Raw genomic sequence first — 21,757 nt, forward strand, 5'->3', positions numbered from 1 at the left:
CATGGCACTGTGCCGAGATACATTAGCTGAAAGCCCACATAGCCATTTTTTTCATTGCTAACTCTCTTTTTCGTGTCTGCTGCCTTCCAAAAAGCATATGCAGTGTTCACCAGCCTGACAGAAGCATGCCTCTTCCATAAGCAGAACTGCCATACTTGCTGCAGAGCAATGCACAGCATTACCAGCGGGATGACCTGGTTTCTCCACACTGTAATGACAGCTTTCATTGTGGTACTGCAAAGCTCCTCTGCTCTCTGAGGGAGCAAACATTCAGGAACTAATGTTTCTAATCCCAAACTCACCCACAGTTTAGGCAATTAAACTTTTTTTCATACTGGCCTCAGACTTATAATTTTATGTTCAAAAAGGGTGAAGAACTATAGTGGAAATAGATATTACTGCTCAAAGTCGTCACAGACAAAATAAGCACATAGAAAATGGCACGAATAGTACACTAAGAAGATATGCAAAGCTATGGCTTGGATTTTTCCTGGAGTAAGAATACAAGACTTTTACATGATTTCTATTACCTTCCAGGATTCTGCTTATATGCATCTTACACCTTCATTTGTCCTCTGTTTTCTCTTTTTGCTGCTCTCAAAACCCCCACAGCAATGAAGAAAAAACCCAAACAAATTATTTTATGAACACCTACGACATCAAATAATCACTTTCAAAATCATTTTCTTGGTAAAAGCAAAAACTTCTCTGAAAGACTCAGAAGCATAATGGTGTAAGAGTACAGCAGACAGTAGTTCATCATTTGTAAAGTTATCTTTCATGGGTACACCACATTTATTTAGCTATACAAAGGAGAAATTTAGGCTAGAAGATCAACAACAATTTGTTCTGTCTCTGGTAGGAAATAGTAATGAAACAATTTGCCAAAAGACAATTACAGGGTGATGGTAACTGTCTTCTTGTTGTCTAAGAGAACAGATAAGAAAACAAGAGATACATTTTATGGATTTTTTCTAAGCATTCTTCACATTCCTCTATCTGCCACTGACAGTGACTTTAGGAGCTGACCAACATTCCTTTAAGGAGTAAACAGATGGCTGGCATTTAAAAATCTCCACCCTTCTGTGTTTGGATCAGGACCAGGTTCAGTGCTGGCACAGTAAGTTATACATTGAGTAGAAAGAACACAATGGTCAACAGGATAATGGAAACAGAAAGAATGCTTTCTAATAATATAATTTCTTCTCTGAAAGGCTGTTCTTCTTTAAGTAGTTACAATGTTTGATATCAGAAGTTGCTGTGTGATGACAGTGAGCTTAGATTTAGCTATCATTAAAGTGGCACTGCTCTGAGAAATGTCTCTTGCATTGGTCTGCTTTCTTGGAACATCCAAAAGTTGTATGAGACTGTGCCATGCTTCACTCACATATAGTAGGATTGTACCTTGTGACTGCCCCAATCACTGTATTTGCTTTTACTCACAGGGTAAAACACTACCATTCATTCATCATACCTGTGCACATGGGTACTGACACCAAGAAATAGCAACAGTATGTAGTATGTGTATGATTTATCAGTGATATTGTAATCAGTGAAAAGAGCATGAGGACATACTCTTTTAACTTGGATGGCTAAAATTACACATTTAAATGCTGCTTCAAGACATGACCACTGTTCCCACTTTCCTCTTTTAATCTAGCTGAGCTGAAGTCCACACACACAGGGGAGTACTGGTGTATAGATCTCCTGGATCAAAATGCTTATAAGGTCAATATAATAAACTTCAATATTTCTTTAGGTTGAGTGAAAACTGAATGGATGAAGAATATGCTATTTTAGTATCTGAACTCACCAAGGGATGTTTTCAGGCATCTGCTGATGACCTTTATGACCCAAAGCCATACATATATAGAGGTGAGTGTAAAGTTAAATGGCTCAATTATTGTCTTTAATATTGTTTATTTTAAAAATACATGTAGGTGTCCATTAGCTATGTGACAATCATAATTAAGAAATCATGGTCTCTTCTGGCTGTGGCATGACACTTTTTACATGCCAAAGTTCAGACGAATAAGTAAACAAAACATCAGCGAAATTCTGCATGCTCTATTGAATAAGATACACTATTATGACAAGTATGTTAACACTTATATTAGTATGCTTTTTTATTTGCAAGTGCAAATAATTTTTGTGCTGGTTAACATCAAATGGAAATAGAAAAAAATTGTTAGAACACTCAAACAATTTTAGCATCGTGTAATTTTACAATATATCCTTGGGCTCACTCCTCTTGTGCTTTTTCAGACAAAATGTTACTGTAATAAAAATAGCCTAAATAAAAGATTATGAAATCAGACCCCAAATGTCAGTTCATTTCATGAGAAAAAGTGAGTAAAAAGTCCTGGACACCATAAAATATGAATAAGCTATGCAAGTAGTACTAATGACTTTGAAGAAAGCCTTTTAGTCTCCCAAGTCAATATATAATTAGGCTGTTTTTATTTACTCAGGAGATAAGAACAGGTTGAAGAAACTGCTAAGGCTCTTTGGTAACTTAGACAAAGTTTTGTCTACCGCCTGTCTACTTTAGAAATAGCTTTTTATGTAGTGCAGGGAAAGGCACTACATAACAGCAACTGCAGCTACAGTGGTATGTGGATCAAAAGGTAACCTGAAAGGGTTTTTGATCTGCCAAAATCTCACCTAAACTTGATATGGCCTGATTTAACAATCCGCTATACATGTGGTCTTATGGTTCTTTTTGTTGTTCACAGCCTACTATTTTCCAAGACAGGTAGATAATACAGACTGTCATGGCTATAAAGACTGAGGCGGTGCTCTTGTAACTCTGGTTCGATTCCACAATAAATTCTGCAAGTTCAGTTTGAGCTGCACTGTGAGAAGTACAAGAGCCCTTAACTAAGCTCAGTGATACTCTGGGACACTATATCTCTCTAACAAATCAATGTTTTCCCAGGATGTACAGTTCATCCTAAATGTCATCTTGTAATTAAGATGCTCGTTGAGTTGCAAGTCCATTGATCACTTGCAATTTAGGATTTCTTGTCTTTTGTTTATATTTATAGTTCAAATTGGCTAGAAGAGAGTTTGTGTTTCATTCTATCGGTCCTACAGAACCTATTTTGGTCAGGTTGTGGGCTACATCTAGGACTTCCACAATCTTTGAGAACAGAAATAATGACTATTAACACAAATTATCTCAGCCTTTAGTACCTGTGATGTATCTACCAGCTGGTTATTTCAAACTATAAACCAAATGTTATTAAAAATAATCCAGATGATGGATTCTACTGGACGCAGCCTGTCAGGTAGCAGCAAGAGCAGGACGGGTGCACAAGGGAGATGAGCCAGGAGCCGGCAGTGATCACAGTACAGGCAGGGCAGTGACCATCCCGACCAGGGCACAGTCCCACAGTGTCTGAACCAGACCAGGTTGGTTGGTAACTGGTCCCATCAGCAGTCCCAGGCATAGTGAGGAAATAAGTCATGCTTGGGGTCCATCCAGTCAGGAATAGCAAGAGGCAGGACCCAAGACTGCACTGGAGACAGAGAAAACTACAGTGCAGGTCATCCAGGGTTCATCCAGTAAGTCGCGAACAGGACTGGCTAGGCACAGGCTGTCCTGAAAATTTACTGTTGCTAACTGTGTTGGGTCTGGCTGAGATGGAGTTCATTTCCCTACAGCAGCCCTCACAGTGCTGTGCTTTGCACTGAGAGCAAGAAAGGTGTTGATAACGCACCACCGTTTGGGCTATTGCTGAGCAGTGCTGGCACAGCATCGGTACTGTAACATTACTTGCCCAGTTGAGGGCAAGATCTTGTGAGTGGACACAAGTAGGCCAGCTGACCCAAACTAACCAAAAGGATATTCCATACCATACAGCATCAGCTCAGATATAAAAGCTAAGGAAAGGAGGAGGAAAGGGGGAGCATTCATTGTTCACAATTGCTGCCTGCTGAGAAACCACTATGCGTGCTGAAGCCCTGTTTCCTGGGACATGCCCAGATATCACTGCTGATAGGGAGTAGAGAATAAACCTTGTTATTTTCCTCTTTGCTTTTGCACATGCAAACTTTCGCCTTTGCTCTGGCAAACTGCCTTATCTCAACCCATGAATCATTTTCCATCTTCTTCTCTCTCCCCTGTCTGGCTGGGAAGGGGAGTGATAAAGCAGCTTGGTGGGCACCTGGTGTCCAGCCAAGGTCAACCCACTACACTAACAAAAACCAGCTATTTATGCCTTTGCTCCCCAGCTGACATCTTTCAACCTACAACCTGCCCTTAGGATGTCTCTGACTCTGTCAGCATGAATACTCATAGCTGTACCTATTCATGGATATGACATCAATCCTGTGAATAACCCAAGTACCAATCATTGCTTTTTTAAGACTTACTGTACTTGTCCAGCACATACTCTGACATATAGAGCTTTCAAATCAGCTCAGAATAAGTGAGTAAATTTAGATGCCAGATTGTGATGAGCATCTTTTCTAACCATTTATCATCAGCACAGGAGTAAAACAATCCCTCTCTTTTACCTGTCATGAACTTTCAGCCTTAGATACACCACTCTTTGCAGACTAACTTCCCCTGAGATTCTGAACCAGCAACTAGTCTCAGAAGTATTATAATATAGTGGGTTAACATAACTTTTTTTAATCTCAGCATCTGAGAATGGTGACATATTGATGGAGAAATCATACAAACATTTTTGGCCCCAGGCATGATGTCTTCAAATAGTATGACCATCTCCTGTTCTCTGGGCGGCTTTCAGGAGCATATTCAGGCAATCCATTACTTAACTACATTCCAAATCCAATTAGTTCTTCAATTAAGTGCTCTACTGTTACCCATCAATATTGTATCTGATGACTTTCCAGGGACAATAAAAACCTTTAGCAAGGTCCTTGATGTATATCAGGAAATATCTAACAGCATTCAAGTGTTCCTAGAAGTGAAACAGGAGAGCATGGAATCTCTGGAAACTGACATAGAGACATGTTCATCAAGGTGCAAAACACAGAAGAGAATTAAAATGCTTAAGCATGTTGTCAACATGCTTAACATCTATTAGTAGATGTTTTCAATGGTTAAAACAAAGATGGAAATTAAAAATAACAACAGTAAGAATGGGAAAAAATGATAAAATAAGGATAATTTTTTTTCTTTTAACTTCTAAATGTTTCTAAAGATACATTATGTTTCTAGCTCACAAATTATACTTGGAAAACTGCACTTATTTGATTCAGTAGACTGTAACCACAAATGCAGCTGTTGAAAACTGAATTGTTTATTCTATTGCTGTGCTTTCCCAGCTGTGACCAGATGTAACCAGCTGTTAACCAGTTGCTTCTCTCTGCTCATCTCCTGGCAACGTGGTGATCAACAAGCACTATAAAATACTTATAGCTAACTAGAAATAGGAAACAGTTTAGACATTTACTTTAAATCAAATGATCTAGGGATTCAATATTTATTTATTTAAGATTATGAATCTGTTCATAGGTTGATTTTAGTACAACTAAATTGGCATTTAAAAGTATCTTATGCTTAATAATGAGCTGAAACATGTGCTCAACTGAGCACCTGTAAAATCAAAACAGGCAAAAGATACAGACAGGATGTTTTGGTGTATACACTGGTCTTGCAGTAAATGCTTTAGTATATGACCAAAAACACTCAAGGTACTGATTACATTCCCAGAGGTAATTCAATATTTATTTCTCTGCTCTCTCCCATGTGGCACACAACTGAGTTTCCCTAGCCCATATTTAATATGCAGGCCATTTAAACACTGGATTATTATGGGCTCCTCCTAAGTTTTTCAATATCATGATAGCACCTCAGAACTTTACAAATGCCAATGAATTTATCTCACACCCCTTCTGTGAGTAAGATTTACCATTCCCTCTTTTGATGGAAGAAAGCCAAAACAATCAAAATACCATTAATTCTGGATGCACACTCTTTTTTATATTTTACATGGTAAAAGTACGGACTCCAGTTAGAGCTGCAGTGCTTAGCATTTTTTTAAGTCTAGGTCCAAAAACATTGTGGTTACTTGAAAATAAAGAACACAAAATTCCCTCCCTAACTTTGAAAATCTGTTTAAAAGTGACTTGCCAAGCAGAAAGAGGACTAGTGTAAAATCAATTTTTTACAGGGCACTTTCTGACTTGATCTTGAGATCTTTCTTTCTCTTCCAGCAATATTCTGCCTCTTTCAACTTTTGCAATCTGATCAGTTTTATAAAGTGCAAAATATTATTCAGAATGATTCTGTAGGAGGACATCCTTTGCTCTGTGTAAACCTGTAACTCTAGTGTAAAAACAGGACGTGTTGCCATCAAGAGAGAGCATGACATAAACAGGCAACAGCTGAACTAGGAATGCACAGTTATTTTAAAACGTGAAGTTTTCTTGTAAATTTAACGTTTCTTTAAGATGGATTTTTGGGCATAACGAGAGATCAAATCCTCAATTATCATTCATCACTGACACTGACATAGTTTATCACTTGGAGGAACTGCAATTACTACAAATAAAAGATATGCATGCCAGCAGAATAATAGATTCTGGACCAACTGGGGAACTCCAAAGATAATTCCACATGACCCCTCTAAAGTTCACACTTCATGGTGAGGTTATTTGCTTTTGCAAATTAAACTTAGATATCACCAGCCTAAACCATCTGTATTTAGTTGTGTTATTACTGATTCTTGAAAGAATTATGAACAGAAGGCCTTTTCCACAGAAATTACAAATATGGATTTCAAAGAAAGAAACTAATTTTGTCTTTCAAGCCCAAACTAGTTTGACTAGCAATGAAGAAGGTTGACTTTTTGCAATCCTTAATGATTTCAAACCAGCCAAAAAGCACACCAAATCTCTCTCCTTCCTGAACAAGCTCATTCGGAAGCCAGCCAAAATCCATGAACGTTCATCTATGTGAAGCTAGGAAAGCAGACCTGGCATTTGCAGGATTCACACCCATATCCAGAACTGAACATACCTTAGTTGTGCTGGAAATGGTCTACTAAATATGCACAGGAAGCAGATACTCAGTTCTCATTTTAGATCTCTTTCCAGCTTAACTTTGGCAACCATAAAATCTTATTGCCTTATGGGGAAGAAATGGTATGATACTAACTCCGTGTGCAAGAGGCTTCTGGTCTTCTCTGGAATGACATATCCAACCATAATAAAAATTTCTCTCATTGCTAGAATCACATATTTTTCTGCTTGTTCCAGGATTTTACATGCAATATCAATTGAACAAATTCAATGTTAGCAAAAAAGTGCATAAAGAACAGCTGTATCTTTTCCTCTATTAACATTTTACGTCCTCATTATTATCAGCACTTAAATAAAATCTGTTGCTAGGTAAAGAATAGGAGACTGAAACTGAACCTCAAGAAGGCAAGAGTTATAATGATAAAATGCATTTAATTTCAGTGAAAAACATTTCAAAAGTTTTTAGCTAAGATAGAGGGGCTTTAATGGTAATGTAGATGTCCAATTAATCATTAAACCTGCAGCATGAATAATGCTTGCTATCATCTCAGATTGGACAGGACAATCTTTTTTCAGATTATTATAAGCTTTCTCAGTGATTTCATTTCCCACCAATAACCCCAGGTATCTTAGGAGCCTTTTTTGTGGTTTTGGTTAGTTGGTTGGTTTTGGGGTTTTTTGAGCTGTTCTGATTTTTTTCCCTAATGATCATAAGAAACATGATCATGGGCATGAACTAAAGCTCACTCATAATACTCAAAAGTTTAGAAGCAGCAACTGTGATGTGGCAACGCATGTGCCACATCTGTATCATCATTAGTTGCTATTGTCTAGACTCCACGTTCATAACTCATTTGCAATGAACAAGGGGTCTGCATGGGTCTCCAGACTGGTTCCTACAGAATACTCTTCTCATTCCTACAGAATACCTTGTAAAGTCATGTGCTCTTTTTTTAACTCAAGGCAATCAAAGCATTAATTTCCTGGATGTATAAAATATTTTGGGTTAAGAATGTGATTAGCAAATATCCTCTTACACAGTGAATTCTCACAACAGGACAGCACTTATCTCCATAGCAAATTCCATTCTGTGAGAACTTCCACAGAAGATGGACTGAACATGGTCAAGCTACTTTAGGAAGTAACTTCTCAGTGTTCTTACATAGTGCTTTTTGAAACGTCTGTTGTAGTATAAAAATAAATCAAAATACGTATTAAAAAATAAATATATCCTTAAAGCTTACAAACCCAGGACATTTAATTGTTTGTGAATTTTCTCAGTGTAGAATTTCAGTTTCCAAACCCAGCCAAAAGCCACTTCAGAGACTAAAACTTGCATCTCAAAACAGTGCTTATCACAGTATTATCAACTTTCACAGGTCTATGGATTTTCATGATACTTCAAAATCTGATTAAAATTCATATGTTTGACAACTTGTGACTATTTGAAAAATCTTAGCATGGGATTCTTGATCTCACAATTATGACAAAAAACTCAGAAAGTGACCTCAAAGAATAAAATCAGTGGGTAAACAAAAACTAACCCAAAGTATATTTAAACAGTTTTAGGATATCTCAGAACTATGTTGGGACTTGATTCATACTTAAATGGCTGGCACTACCAACAGTGATATTCCTTTGCATAGCAGTTCAGTTAACTGCTTTCATCTCCATCCCACTTTCTAATGCCAAAGCACAATGTTACTCTTCTACATCTGGCATTTGTAAGCCTCATTGCTGGGGCATAGACTAATTAAACAATTATTTGTTTTCTAAAGCAAGTGCATTTTCTAAAGATTGAAAAGCTACATTATTTTCCTAACTTCTTTTTAGTATGCTCATAAAGAAAGACTTCTATATGTCTGCAAATACTGATACAAGAAAAGACCCTGAAACATCATAATGATAGCTAATAAAATGTAAAAGCAAAGGTTTGCTTTCCTGTTGCTTTGCATACACAGTAATAAAACTACTTCCCTAGTAGGATATAAAGTTAATATCTTTTTCTAAATTGCTTCAGCACTTGTGCTCATAAATGGTATGGTATTAAGCCTAAAGCAACATAAACATTATTTTATGGCATAGTATACCCTCGGTATGGAAATACTGTGTGCTATTCAAGAAAGAGGCTCTCTAAAACACTTTCAAAGGTTATGGTCTCATTTGATTGATGAGTTACAAGATCACAGTGAGCGTTGTCACATTCAAAAAGTCAGGGTTGATAAGCCTTCAGGACACAGATTTAATCCTCAGGAGGAAGAACAAAAAGCTAACAGAGTGTCATGGTTTGAGATAGCCCCAAAATCCAATTCCCTGGCTCCATCCCCCCTCCCACATCTCAACCTAATGTGAGATGGGTTTTTCCACATAAAACACACCAGACTCAAAGTGCGGGAAAGGGAATATATTACAATGACTGTACAAATAAATACCATATCACATTATACACATGATCACAAACTATCTCTACCATGACATATAGTATTTACAACGGATCAGGTCTCCTCTCCCCTCCAAACAAAAGTCCAGGAGGGAAAGAAGGACAGATCCCTTCCAGTCTTTATGCAGCAGCATCTTCTGAGGCAGCAGGTCCTGTCTGTCTTCTCCACATGCAGCAGCTGATAGCTGGCTTTCTGCCAGCACCCACAAGGGAGGTATCCAAGCCTCTCTCTTGGCCCCATCGCCTCAACCGAGGGGTCTTCCGTGGGCTTCGTAACCCCAGACAAGGTCGTTTCACCACGTCATATCACGAAGACACAGGGGGGTCTTCGTGACGGTCTGGTATCTCCAGGAGACTCAGCTCCTTGCTTGCAGGGCCTCTGTGCCCTGTCTCTCAGGCTGCCACCGTGGCAGCAGTGCAAGGGGGGGGAGCCAAGGTCAACTCCCCCCGCATTCCATCTGGCCGTCCCGGTCCAGCTCCGAGACGTCTTTTGAGCTTCTCAGCTCCTCTCTCTCTGGTGCTGCATACTCCAAGGCTCCTCTAAAATAGGAGTCCATGTCCCTCTTCTCCAAGAGGGGTCTCCAAGGGAGTTTTGGGGAATCTGGTACAGCCTTACCCCAAACTCTGTCTCTCTGCTGCTGACTCTCTTTCTCCCGGTTCTGTCTTCCAGGATTCTTCTCTGCAGTGCTGCATGTTGTTTCTGCTGCTCCTCCAGTTCAGGTCCTTATCAGTCCTGGCTCTCTGCCACCGTTTCTCTGGTCAGTGCCTGCTGCTGCTCTGCGCCCATGGAGAAAACATTCTCCCGGGATAACTACAGGCACCTAGCCCAGCTTTATGCTGTTCCAGGTCCCTGCAGCCCCCCAGCCGGGGCTGGGAGGCCCCAGAGGGCCCAAGGGGCTTAGAGCCCCTTCCTCGTGGCCCTACAACATGGCCACCACTCCTACAACAACCAAACCTACAACTCTTCTCTTCCAGTCTGGTTGTGATATGTTTACATTTCTGCAGGAGCGTCCATTGGACAGAATTTCAAAACTTCTAGGGGTTTCCACCCCTTGGGGTCTACCACTTCTCTTAGGCTCTGGGGGAAAACAAGGTCCAAACCACTACACAGAGTAATACTGATATGCAAAAGGCAAGAAGCATCTGGCTTTATATTAATACCTATTTAAATGGTGTAGATGGAAATAGGCCAACTTTTAAAGTGATTTAGAAGAATCTTATTTTTACCATATCACTAATTACTGAACTTTGTGAATTACTTCTGTACTTTTTAAAACTGCATTAGGCATATCTATTGAATAGATAAGTTCTTCAACAGCATATCATACCCCAGTTATATTTCAGGGTGGGGTGGCACCATTAGGAAGCTTGTAAGCTATAAAGCTCTACAAGGTACTTGTGAAAAAGAGGTAGCACTGCAACAGAGGAGGAATTTCAATTGGAAGGTACCGAGAGTGGAACTCAAGAGTGCTGTTGTTAATGATTACAGAATCACCACAGAGTAATGGAACTGTATTCCCTCCTGAAGCGCCTTTCTTATCCTTCCTCTCAAGGGAAGGAGGAGGCAGGGTGCCAGTTGCATAGGATGCATAACAATGGCCACACTAAAGCAGTACTAAATTGCTTTCCAACTTTAGCTTCAAGCTATTCAAGGGGTAGTTAATGTTGCATAACTTGCATGGTCATCTTGGAAATGAAAAAAATGCAGTTATTATTCAGATGAATCTCACTGATATCCTTTCACATTTGCACTCCTTTGCTTGAGAGCAACTGGAATCTAAATCATGCTCTTTGACCATGATTGCTCACCTAAACATACTGTCCTGCCAAAAACCACATTGCCTTGCCAAAGGTTTTCATGCATGTTCTTTCAATATTTTAAGTAATGGTTCTTCACCAGAGAAGATGCTGGATAAGACAACTCAGCCAAACTCCAAATAATTACTACTTCTTTGAATTGCAGTAATACTTAGAAATTCCATCTGATATCAACATCACATTGCACTATGCATGTTACAGACACATTGAAGTTTAGGACAGAGCTGGAGAGTCTATTATCTGAATACAGTGAAAGTGAGACACAGAAGGAGCAAGTAATTTGATCAAGGCTACATAACAAAGCCCTGGTAAAATTTACAGGAAAGGTCAGGTGTCCTATTATAAGGTTTTAAACATTAGAATATGAACTATAACACTCATAAAAATGCAAAAAAAACCCCAACAAACAAAAAACCCCCAAAACTTTCAGACACAATAATTAAAGAAAAAACAACTTTTTAGAATAAAGATAAGTGTTTTCTTTTCCAGTGACAGAAGCCAGAATGCTTTTAACTAATTTGTTGAGGAAATATGCCACAGTGGAATTTAGTATGACTGATTAAACTATGTTAATACATTTTCCAGCTTTGGGTCTTTCCAGTCTCATTGCCCCATCTATGACCTTTCTAACTCAGGAATTACTTGTTCTGCAAACAAGCATCCATCCATGCTACAGGATATCATGGTTGAACAGAAATTATTTGAAGAGCAAGCACAAAACAAAGAGTGCATGACATTATGAAGCACACGTGTGTGTGTGTGCATTTGCTGAATATACTATCTGTGATATTATACTGCCACTATATAAAATCATGATCTAAACTGATTCTTAGAAGAATGATCCTTCTTGTTTGGACTAAGTATAACCCGTAAATCAATCCCACAGCCATCACAACCCCAATATCTTTCCTAATAAGGTGTTCCCATGCAAAGGTGCCATGTAGGGGTAAACAGCAGCTGGGAAAATCATTTACCTTTATAAGTCACTTGTATGGAAGGCTCAGTATGTTACTTCTTACTGTTGTTTCTTTTCATATATATTTCACTGCTGCAAAACCACATATACATGACAAATGTAATGCATACATGTTCTGCTTGGTGAGTGTATTCATGACTTTCCTTGGAACCGTTACTACTGGTCTGACCAAGATCTGTTTGTTGGAGAATGGTGGGTTCAACATCTGATCCTGAAAGTATCAGCAATCCTCCAAGCCTTTCTTCTTCCAGGTGACAACCGCATGCTCCAATTTAGAGTGTACAGGACAGAAATAGTAGCATCAGACTGGAAAATTAGACTATACATCTGCATCATGAATCTTTTTACCAGATTCAAGCCTCAGCTACTAAAACAGAAAAACATGTAAGCATATAAGATAGCTAAACTAGTAGGCGAGAGCAGGACAAAGCAATCTTAATGTGGATCCACACATGGGGATACAGTTTTTCTTGAAAAAATAATATAATTCCAGTTGAAGCCTGCTAATTCTTGCTGAACTATATATGGCTTTCCTAATAATATACACCAAGAAAGAGGTATTTCTCTTCTCAGTATTTTGTTATCTCATCCCTTTGTCATCCCTTGATGACTTGGTCCTGCCTTTCATTCACAGAATTGTGTAAAACAGCACCACTGCAGCAAGAAGGATGCAAGATGTCTTTGGTATCCACAAAGCTAAGAAAATGGAATTGTCTTACCATCATCCTTTGAACCTCTGTGGGAATAGTTGTGTTAATTACCAAAACTTAGAGGAAATGATTCCCATTCTCATTCTCACTCTCATTTAAGGTCCCTTTAAGGCTAGAGCTGACTCAGTGTAAATAAGGCTCATTAAGTTTAATGCTGATGATGTCTGGCCAGTGTTGGCCAAGGAAAGTTTTGTTTGCTCTTTCACTAGTATTTCTACTGCAACACCTTCTGTTTTCTTCCTGAGACCAAGGCGATTGTCAGCTATTTATGGGCAAATAGTGCAACCTGAACCTACACTGGGAAGAAAGGAGCATGAAATAGCTGCTGCCCCATCCTTTCTCATTCTTATTGCTGAAGGCAAATTATTCTGAAGGGAGGAAAAAATCTGCTTTTTTTTCCCCATCACATTTTTTTTGCATTACATCACACAAACTGTTCTGAAAAAAAAGTGTAGAATTTCTACTGTGAAGTGTCTGTGGTAACAAGGTTTTTTTTCATTCAGAATGTAAATGCTGGTAGTATCAACATCTGGAGGACTGTAGCCTTAGGCACCATTACAAGAAGCAAGAGATTTGGACAGGATACATTCAATCTTGCTTTAATGGTGTGATGCTCTACCAAGATAAACTTCTAAGCTTTGACATATTTGATTTTGAAAAATGTTATCATCAGGTGTAAAGGAAATTCCTCTTCACTGAGGAGAGTATTGTAGCAGTGTATCTGATGACATAATTACTATGTGACTACATATTTCACAAATATCTTTCTTGACCTGAATAAACAAGAAGCAACAAACATTCTTTTGATGACAACTTCATACACCAGTGGATTTAAATAACAACAAAAGGAAAGGATTCAGATTCTCACTAATGGCTCTGTAAGAGACTTATTTTCCATCAGTATGCTGAACTTTAAATCCATTGCTTCTAATTAAAGGAAGTCAGCTGCTCAAAAGCTTCTTATGCCAAGCCTCTGCATTCAGCCTTAACTCAGAATCTCTTCTCAAGTCCTCACACCATTCCAAACTCTTCACTTTTGCCATACCTCGCTTCCCACTTTGATTAAAAAACACAAACAGTTGCGACCTCCTACTGTGATTGCTCTGATGTTGTGTGTGGCACGTTTCTCCAAAACTGTCATTATGCACACTCCTATGGGCTGCTCAAAACTATTGCTGACACTGCTTAGGATTCTTTGTCCATCTTTGTCCATTTGGTTCAGCTGCAGCTTTGAAATGACCCCAGAAAACAGCTGGAAGTGAGAATGCACTCACCGTGTACCCTGCACGAGACTGTAATGGCAGAATAAAAAGGTCATGTCAGGGAAAAGTGAACATATAACATAGCCTTACATGTTTATCCTATGAGCCTTTAATCACCAAGCAGACATTTCTATGAAGGAGTTGGAAAAAAGAGGATGTGAAACTCAAGTAGAATTATAGGAAGCTCATCCAATGCCAAAATCTACAAAGGCAACACATAATCACAAGGATGACTAGGTACTGCTAAATTCAGTTTTGCAATGCCTAACTACTAGACAAACTCAAATTAGGATATATGCTGCTGAACACTGCTACTCTGAGGCAAACATCTACTGCCAAAGAGAACTGAAACCACTTTTCTTAGGGTTTTGTAGTATTCAGCCCCAGAGAGCTTATGGTTCAAGAGGATACTTCAAGTGGATAATACTGTGATGATTGTGAAAAAGATTCTCAGCTGGTTTAAATCAGTAGAAGTTTACCAAAATCAATAAGCTAAAAGTCAACTGCAATGATGCGAATTAAATTTTAGAATCATGTTCAAGTAGCAACGTTTTATAGTAAATCCATCAGAAACACAAATTCCACTTTTTTCTTGGACTAAAGAAAACTTGGACATTTCACTGATAAGCACACTGTACTCTCCCCCTAGTCCTGCATACTCAGTAGCAATTGTTCCTGGGATGTCATTCCAAAACCTGCTTTTCAACAACTCAGACACAGAGCTTCTCCTTTCTTGGATCATCTTTGCCTCCATAATCCACATGCATCACAGATGTAAAAAGTCATACCTTTTATATCCAATTCAGTTTGTACCTTTTAACTATAGCATTAATGTGCCACAAGTATTTCCCAGAAGTAATTGTCATTGTAATACAGGGCTCAATTCATTCACTAGAGGAAAGGTTTGCAGAGCTCCTGGAAGTAGCCAGCTTCAGATAACGAGACCATTGGATTAAATATAGGTTTAGACTTCTTTTTTTTAATCTTTCCCTTTATCTCTATCCAAATACTCACTCCCTTTTGGCTGCTGTCACTACAGCACTTCAGATTCTGGCACAGAACCAGTAAAGGAGGTATTTCAAGAGATGGTAAATCAAGTTATTCAACGCTTTTCCTGGCTTCCTTTCTCAGAGGTTAAATATGTTTTCAAACCAGTAAAAGAAGTGAAAGTTCTTTCAAGTCTCACTTCTCACAAGGCAGGACAAGCAGAAGGGGGTTTTCCAATATTCACCACTAACAACAATACAAGTCTGAGAAGAGCTTTTTTCCTTCTCTGAGCCACGGGATATGCACAAAGGCTTACTCATTATCTTTTCTTGTCATCTCCAAAATGACAGATACAGGGCTATCAGCATAATGGGACAAGGAATGTACACATACATCACGTTTCATTATCCACCTTTACTTTCAATTCAGATTCCTAGGCCAGCTCCAGGAAAAAATGCCAGCATTTATGTGCATATGAGAACTCTCTCTATGCTAATTTCATGAGAACAAGCTCGCACAAATAACACAGTCTTAACATGTAGTTGCTCTCTGTATGTAATAATATAGTAGTTCCAAAGAGGCTGAAACAAATATTTTTGTAAATATATTGAAAAACCTTGTATTCATATTACAACTAACAAGCAAATGTCTGCAATGACACAATTCACAGAACAGGTAGAAATGCCATTGTATCTCAGAAGGAGCTTCAGAAACAGAGTAGACATTTTTATAACCTTGTTAATCAGTGACACATCTTTCTATGCAATTATCCTGACGTCAGTTCAAATCCATAAGTCATACAATCAGAATAATATAGCAAAATGTACATGCAACCATCCTGATAGCTGGCCAAGCCAGACTCAGCTATTTGTCAAAATACTAGTCACCACTTCAGCATTTCACTGTGGCATGCCAAATGTACTTTTCATTTTTTACAGCAGTTGTTGACCAACACTCAGCACTTATTGTCAAACATGATGATATTCCATGAGAAGCAGTTTCAACTGCTATTCATATGCTCATTAGCTATTTTTGAAGGTCAACATACGATATTGGTAGGAAGGAAATGGGAAAAAATAGTATCACCACTACAAGTATTAAATTGGTTGTCCAAAAAAGTCTCTAAAAAGGACTTTCTATGAAAGTGGTGCTTTAGTCAAATGAAAGCAACCACAACTAATACAGAGCAGTTGAAGATACTTCTATGACAGGACATAAGATTAAATTATATAATGAGCATTATTCATGAGGCATTATTCATTTCACCTTCAAGAAGACATCTAAAGAAAGTAAAATGGATTGTGGCAAGTGTTCTCCACTGATTATGAAGGCACCCTATAATGACTACCTGAGATGTACATCTCTGCACTGTAGCCATCCCTTAAGGTGAAATGAATTCCTTTGTTTCATTCCAGCATTTATCCCTACTTTCTACATAGTAGAGCAACTCTACCTTCATTGCGGAGTATTGTTCCCCCATTGTATTAGTAGAAATATACTACAAACCAAAAATCTAAAAGTTTTTTACTGGCTTAGTTATCAACATGCAATTTTCCTGAAGTTCTCAAAACACTTCACAGAGTGCTAACCATCACTACCCCCATTTTACAAGAGAGGAAAACTGAAAGTTAACATGAAAATTTACATGACCTTGCCCATGATCTGTTACAGCTCAAAAGCTTAAACTAAAAGTAGAATCAAAATCCCAGGACACACTCTTTCATCTGGCATTTCATCCTACCTTAGAAGTACCATCATATACCATCAGTCCAGCTCTGCTGCATACTATTCAACAAAACCGTAGGCCTGAGAAGTGAGTATGAATATGGTAAGAAAAATAAAATAGTGAATTATATTAAATATTTATTTAAAGAGCTTAAGACAAACACTACTGCTGTTTACCACATGGAATATCCACACAGGACACTGGAACAGGATGCAGTTGCCTGGCTGGCATTGGTTAAGTTTGTGTCAGAATGAAACACTACAGCATTCTCAAAATTATGCCGAGCCCAAGTTATTAACCTTGTAAAGAGAGAAAATTTACTACCCTGAGCAGGGGGCCAGGCAAATACAGTTTATATATCTTTTGATACTTGAGCTATCCACAGTGCACTGTGCTTTGTAGATTTATCAGCCCAGTTCAGCCCAGGTGAACTGGGGATGGTCTTTATGCTCTGCTGCCCCACGTAGACATATCCTAAATTCTGTGTAAAAGCAGCTAACTAAAATAATACTGCAGATCATCCTTTAAAAAAGAAAAACATTATAGACAAGGATTCCACTTTTTTTTTTTTTACATTTCTGAAACAGATAAACAGTTTTAAAAATTTACTAAAGGATAAGTTGGAGTATAAAACTACACCTGCACACACATACACGTGTGTACATCAACACATATACAGGCACATGCTTTGCTACTACTTCTTGTGAGTATATTAAACTACCAAAGCATGGTCTTTTTTTAATTGCTTAGAAAAGAAATATTTCAGTAATATTTTTTCCAGAGTAGGCAAAAAACGAGTCCTCAACACCATGCCACACTGGAAGGAGGATGCCTTCCAACCTTGTACCTGTACTGCTGGCCTGCCAAGAACAAGTCTTTACCAGTAGTCTGAAACCCTGGCACACGAATGTGATTTTCTGCACTGATTAATGTTGATCTAGCTGCCTGCACCCAGAATACAAGTCAAAAGAGCACAGTACTAGTATGTTTGAGGCAATGATCTTGACAAAACGTTACATATTTAGCACTCTGGAACTGATGCAATGAAAATTGTTGTTAGAAGACTTGAGTAATTTCAGGTAAGAAACAAAACAAAATAAATTCTCACCATTTTTCTCTGCCTCTAAAATAAATTTCATCTCTTTTGAAATAATAAGCATTTCTGTATTCCTTTGCTAATGTGACCCATCTATTCAAAACTTCAATATTAGACATTCAATTTGAGAATATCAAGAACATTTCAGTTCTGTTAAGTAGAAATTCTTCTTAGCAATGAAATTATGTCACTGGAAAACAAATATCTGCATTACCAGTACAGAAAACCTCAATACTGTAATGGCTCATAAATATTAGATTACTGAGGAAAAAGCGTTTTACATGTGATGTCTGATCACATGAACACAGCTGTGGACTACCAGATCAGGATTACAGTTTTGGATGTTTCAGTTAACAATAAGACAAAGAAGACCTTCCTATACAATGATCAAAAGAGAAATTAACAGTCAGAATCTAAGGATATACTTGTATAACAGTGGAAACAAAATCAAATATATGTTTTTCAGTTTTCTCAGCTCTAACTCAAACAGTAATTTTTAAACTATTTTAATTAAGGGGTGCAAGGATATTCTGACTTTAACTGCCTCTTCTGCTTTGACATTACAAATTACCCAATCAAAAGTCATTAAAGACCATCAAATAATTAATTTTTATAAAAGAAAAGGCAAAACTAGTGAGCAGTTTTAAAGGATGTTTTAAATTACGCTTTATAATATAATTCAACCAAAACTCCATAAAATCTTTTCTTCTCTCATTCACACCCTCTTTGGGGTGGCTACAAGACTGACATGCTGTCTTGTCTCCTGTCTTGTACTGTCTTTTTTCAACTTCAACTTGGCTTGCCACATACTTGATGCTTCTTGCTCAGGTTTTTTCACTTTTTTCCCTGTCACTTCAGGAAACGAGGAGTGGGGCAGCAGAACTGCCTTTATAATACCATGAGAGACAGGTTTAGATGGAAGTTGACAGGTCTAGATCTTATAGCATGTTTTCAGTTATTTCAGTAATATGTGGCAGCACCAAATCTTTAAGACATATGGACAGCCAATGCCAAAGTTACAATGCTGATGAGCCCTAAAAACATTCAAAGCAGAGCACTGCAATAACAGTAATCCAGCATTAAATATGGTCAGTACAGTAGATGGTTGATTATTCATTGAAGAGAAAAAAAATCATATAATAAACCACATTTGTTATGGCACTTGCTTCTAAAACTTCCTGCTTCTGAAAGCCTGTAACATGTCACACCATTTTGCAATAATTATGTCTAATAATCAGAACGAGACACCTCTTTCAACCTCCTATTGATCATGGCTCACTTCAAAGCAATTTTCTGACTTACAGGCTGTGGTTCATACAAAACTCCCTTGCATTTGCCTAGAAAAACATATGAATATATTAAATATATGAGTAGATCATAGGAGCTGCTGAAACAAATGCAAACCTGGCTCTGTTGAGTCTGGTTCTTCATCTCCAGCAATCATTTGTTTTACCAGGAACTGAACAACTTTTTCAAGGCTCAGATGTCCATGATTTGGCAAGGAAACAACAGGAGAGTTCCACAGAAGCCCATGGGAATTAAGACCAAGTGACATTAAGGACACAGCCAGCTCTCTACAGGAGATTATGACAGGTATGCAGAGGGGGAGGAAATGGTAAGACATCCGAAGATTGTGGCATAACTCTTCATACATTTCTGCTTACAGGCAGAGATATATCAATAATTTCTGGCACATAAACAAAATTCTGATACACTGATTTACTAAAGCAGAAATGGTAATAATAATAAAACAATTAAAACTCCATAAAGGCCTTTAACGTGTCTGAAAATATTTTCATTACTGCAATAAGTGTTAAGTGTTTCCTTTGCTGTTAACAGTTTTTATGGCAAAGCTTTGAAGAATGTCTCACAGGTTATCAACAAAGGCTCTATCTGTTGCATATAAAATAACAAACTAAAGAATCTAGAAAACTACTTCCAAGTTGTGGTGCAGGACTAAAGTTGGAATCACAAGAGGACTCGACTCATCTGGCACAATCTCAGTGGAAGGAAGCCATCTCAATTGACACCAGCTGAAAGTATAGGCTGATGCATCCTTATTCACTCTCTTAAGCCCACATTTTTCTTTTTTTCCCTCTTATACTCTAGTCACCAAGACCCTTCTGGCCAGTCACTAACAGTCTTTAAAGGCTAATCTTCCTGTTAGTTTGCATTTGAAAATGAATCTCATATGCAGGAAATTAAAGCCTTCCTCTCAAACATAAAGCAGATTCCAGTTGAAAACTAAAGAATTCATGCTTCAAACCACTCTCTGAGGATGTCTTTCTCTATTGGTAACATTTGGAGATGTTTGAAAGGGAGCTAATGAGGACAGGTTTATGTGACTGGTTATAATTTTACCTTCCCAGCTGCACATTTCACATTTGTCTCAATGAATTATCTGGTAAAATATTTAATGATAATGAATGGTTAATAGGCTTTGTAGCCAGAGAAACATTTCGAGCTAAAGTTTCAAAAATAGTTGGTAAAGTGAGCTTGCGTAAAAATGCACAAATGGTTAATTGTTCAAAATAAATTTAAAACATTTAAGCACATATAAACATAAACTGTTTTAATGCTTCAAACCACTAAATGATTGAACATATGATGAAAAACAGAGGGGGAACAAGTAGAAAAGGAACTGGGTAAGAATCAGGAAAAACTATATAAGTAGTTCATTTTACCAGCCATGTGAACAATCCCAAAGATCTTCCAGTGCTCACTGACCAAATCTTTCCTGCTGTGCAAATAAAAAAAAATTTTAGCTAAACTAAGCTTTTCAGAGAATTAAACTAATTGAGAACAACAAGTCTTCCTGATGAAGTGGCATTTCCATGGACCGCAGCAAGGAGAAAAACTTACTTGCTGAAGCCGTCAGACCTCACCAGTCCTCTTCCCACCTGCCTATTACCTGGAGCGGGTCAAGAGAAGCAGGAAGCTGCCCTTCACTGTGGTTGTCTTCTCTCCATGCTTATGAACTGGAAAATATAAGTACAAGTCTTCTGGGCTTCACTAAATTAATTTTCCAAAGAGTTCTTCTGTGGCTTTAACGGACAGTGGAGTGAGTATCGACTGAATAGGCTCAAACTCTTGACTTTCAAAGAAAAACTGAAGACCTGTGATAAGATTATTTTTATAAAGATATCTAACCCTAAAAGAGGGTTAGAGGGTTTCTAATACATGTCCGGTACACACAAGACAATCAAGGAGTCGGATGTAGCCAGCATGTGTTTAGGAAGGGTCCTACCTGACCAACCTGATCTCCTTTTATGACCAGGTGACCCACGTGGTGGAGGAGGGGAAGGCTGTAGATATAGTCTATGTGGACTTCAGCAAAGCCTTTGACATCATCTCCCATATTACTCTTGGAAATGCTGGCAGCCCATGGCTTTGACATGGCCGGGCCCAGAGAGTGGTGGTGAATGGTGCTGCATGCAGTTGGTGGCCAGTCACAAGTGGTGTCCCCCAGGGATCAGTACTGGACTCAGTCCTGTTTAACATCTTTATTGATGACCTTGATGAGGGGATTGAGTCTACCATTAGCAAATTCAAGGACGACACCAAGTTGGAGTGGAATGTCAATCTGCTAGAGGGTAGAGAAGCTCTGCAGAGGGATCTGGACAGGCTGGATCGATGGACCAAATCCAACAGTATGAGGCTCAACAAGACCAAGTTCTAGGGCATACACTTTGGCTCAATAACTCCAGGCAGCTCTACAGCGTTGGGGAAGAGTGGCTGTAAAGCTG

At 38.4% G+C, this 21,757-nt stretch overlaps 1 long non-coding RNA gene across 1 annotated transcript; it reads left to right on the plus strand.

Moving 5' to 3' along the window:
• The first annotated feature begins 1,618 nt into the window (after positions 1–1,618).
• On the plus strand, positions 1,619–21,169 carry LOC135410635 (uncharacterized). Its single transcript, XR_010428806.1, has 3 exons — positions 1,619–1,875; positions 19,468–19,604; positions 20,777–21,169. It is a non-coding gene; the product is annotated as an uncharacterized LOC135410635 (long non-coding RNA).
• Positions 21,170–21,757: the final 588 nt, after the last annotated feature.

Source organism: Pseudopipra pipra, chromosome 3 (assembly GCF_036250125.1).
Source record: "Pseudopipra pipra isolate bDixPip1 chromosome 3, bDixPip1.hap1, whole genome shotgun sequence".
NCBI classification, from domain to species: domain Eukaryota; kingdom Metazoa; phylum Chordata; class Aves; order Passeriformes; family Pipridae; genus Pseudopipra; species Pseudopipra pipra.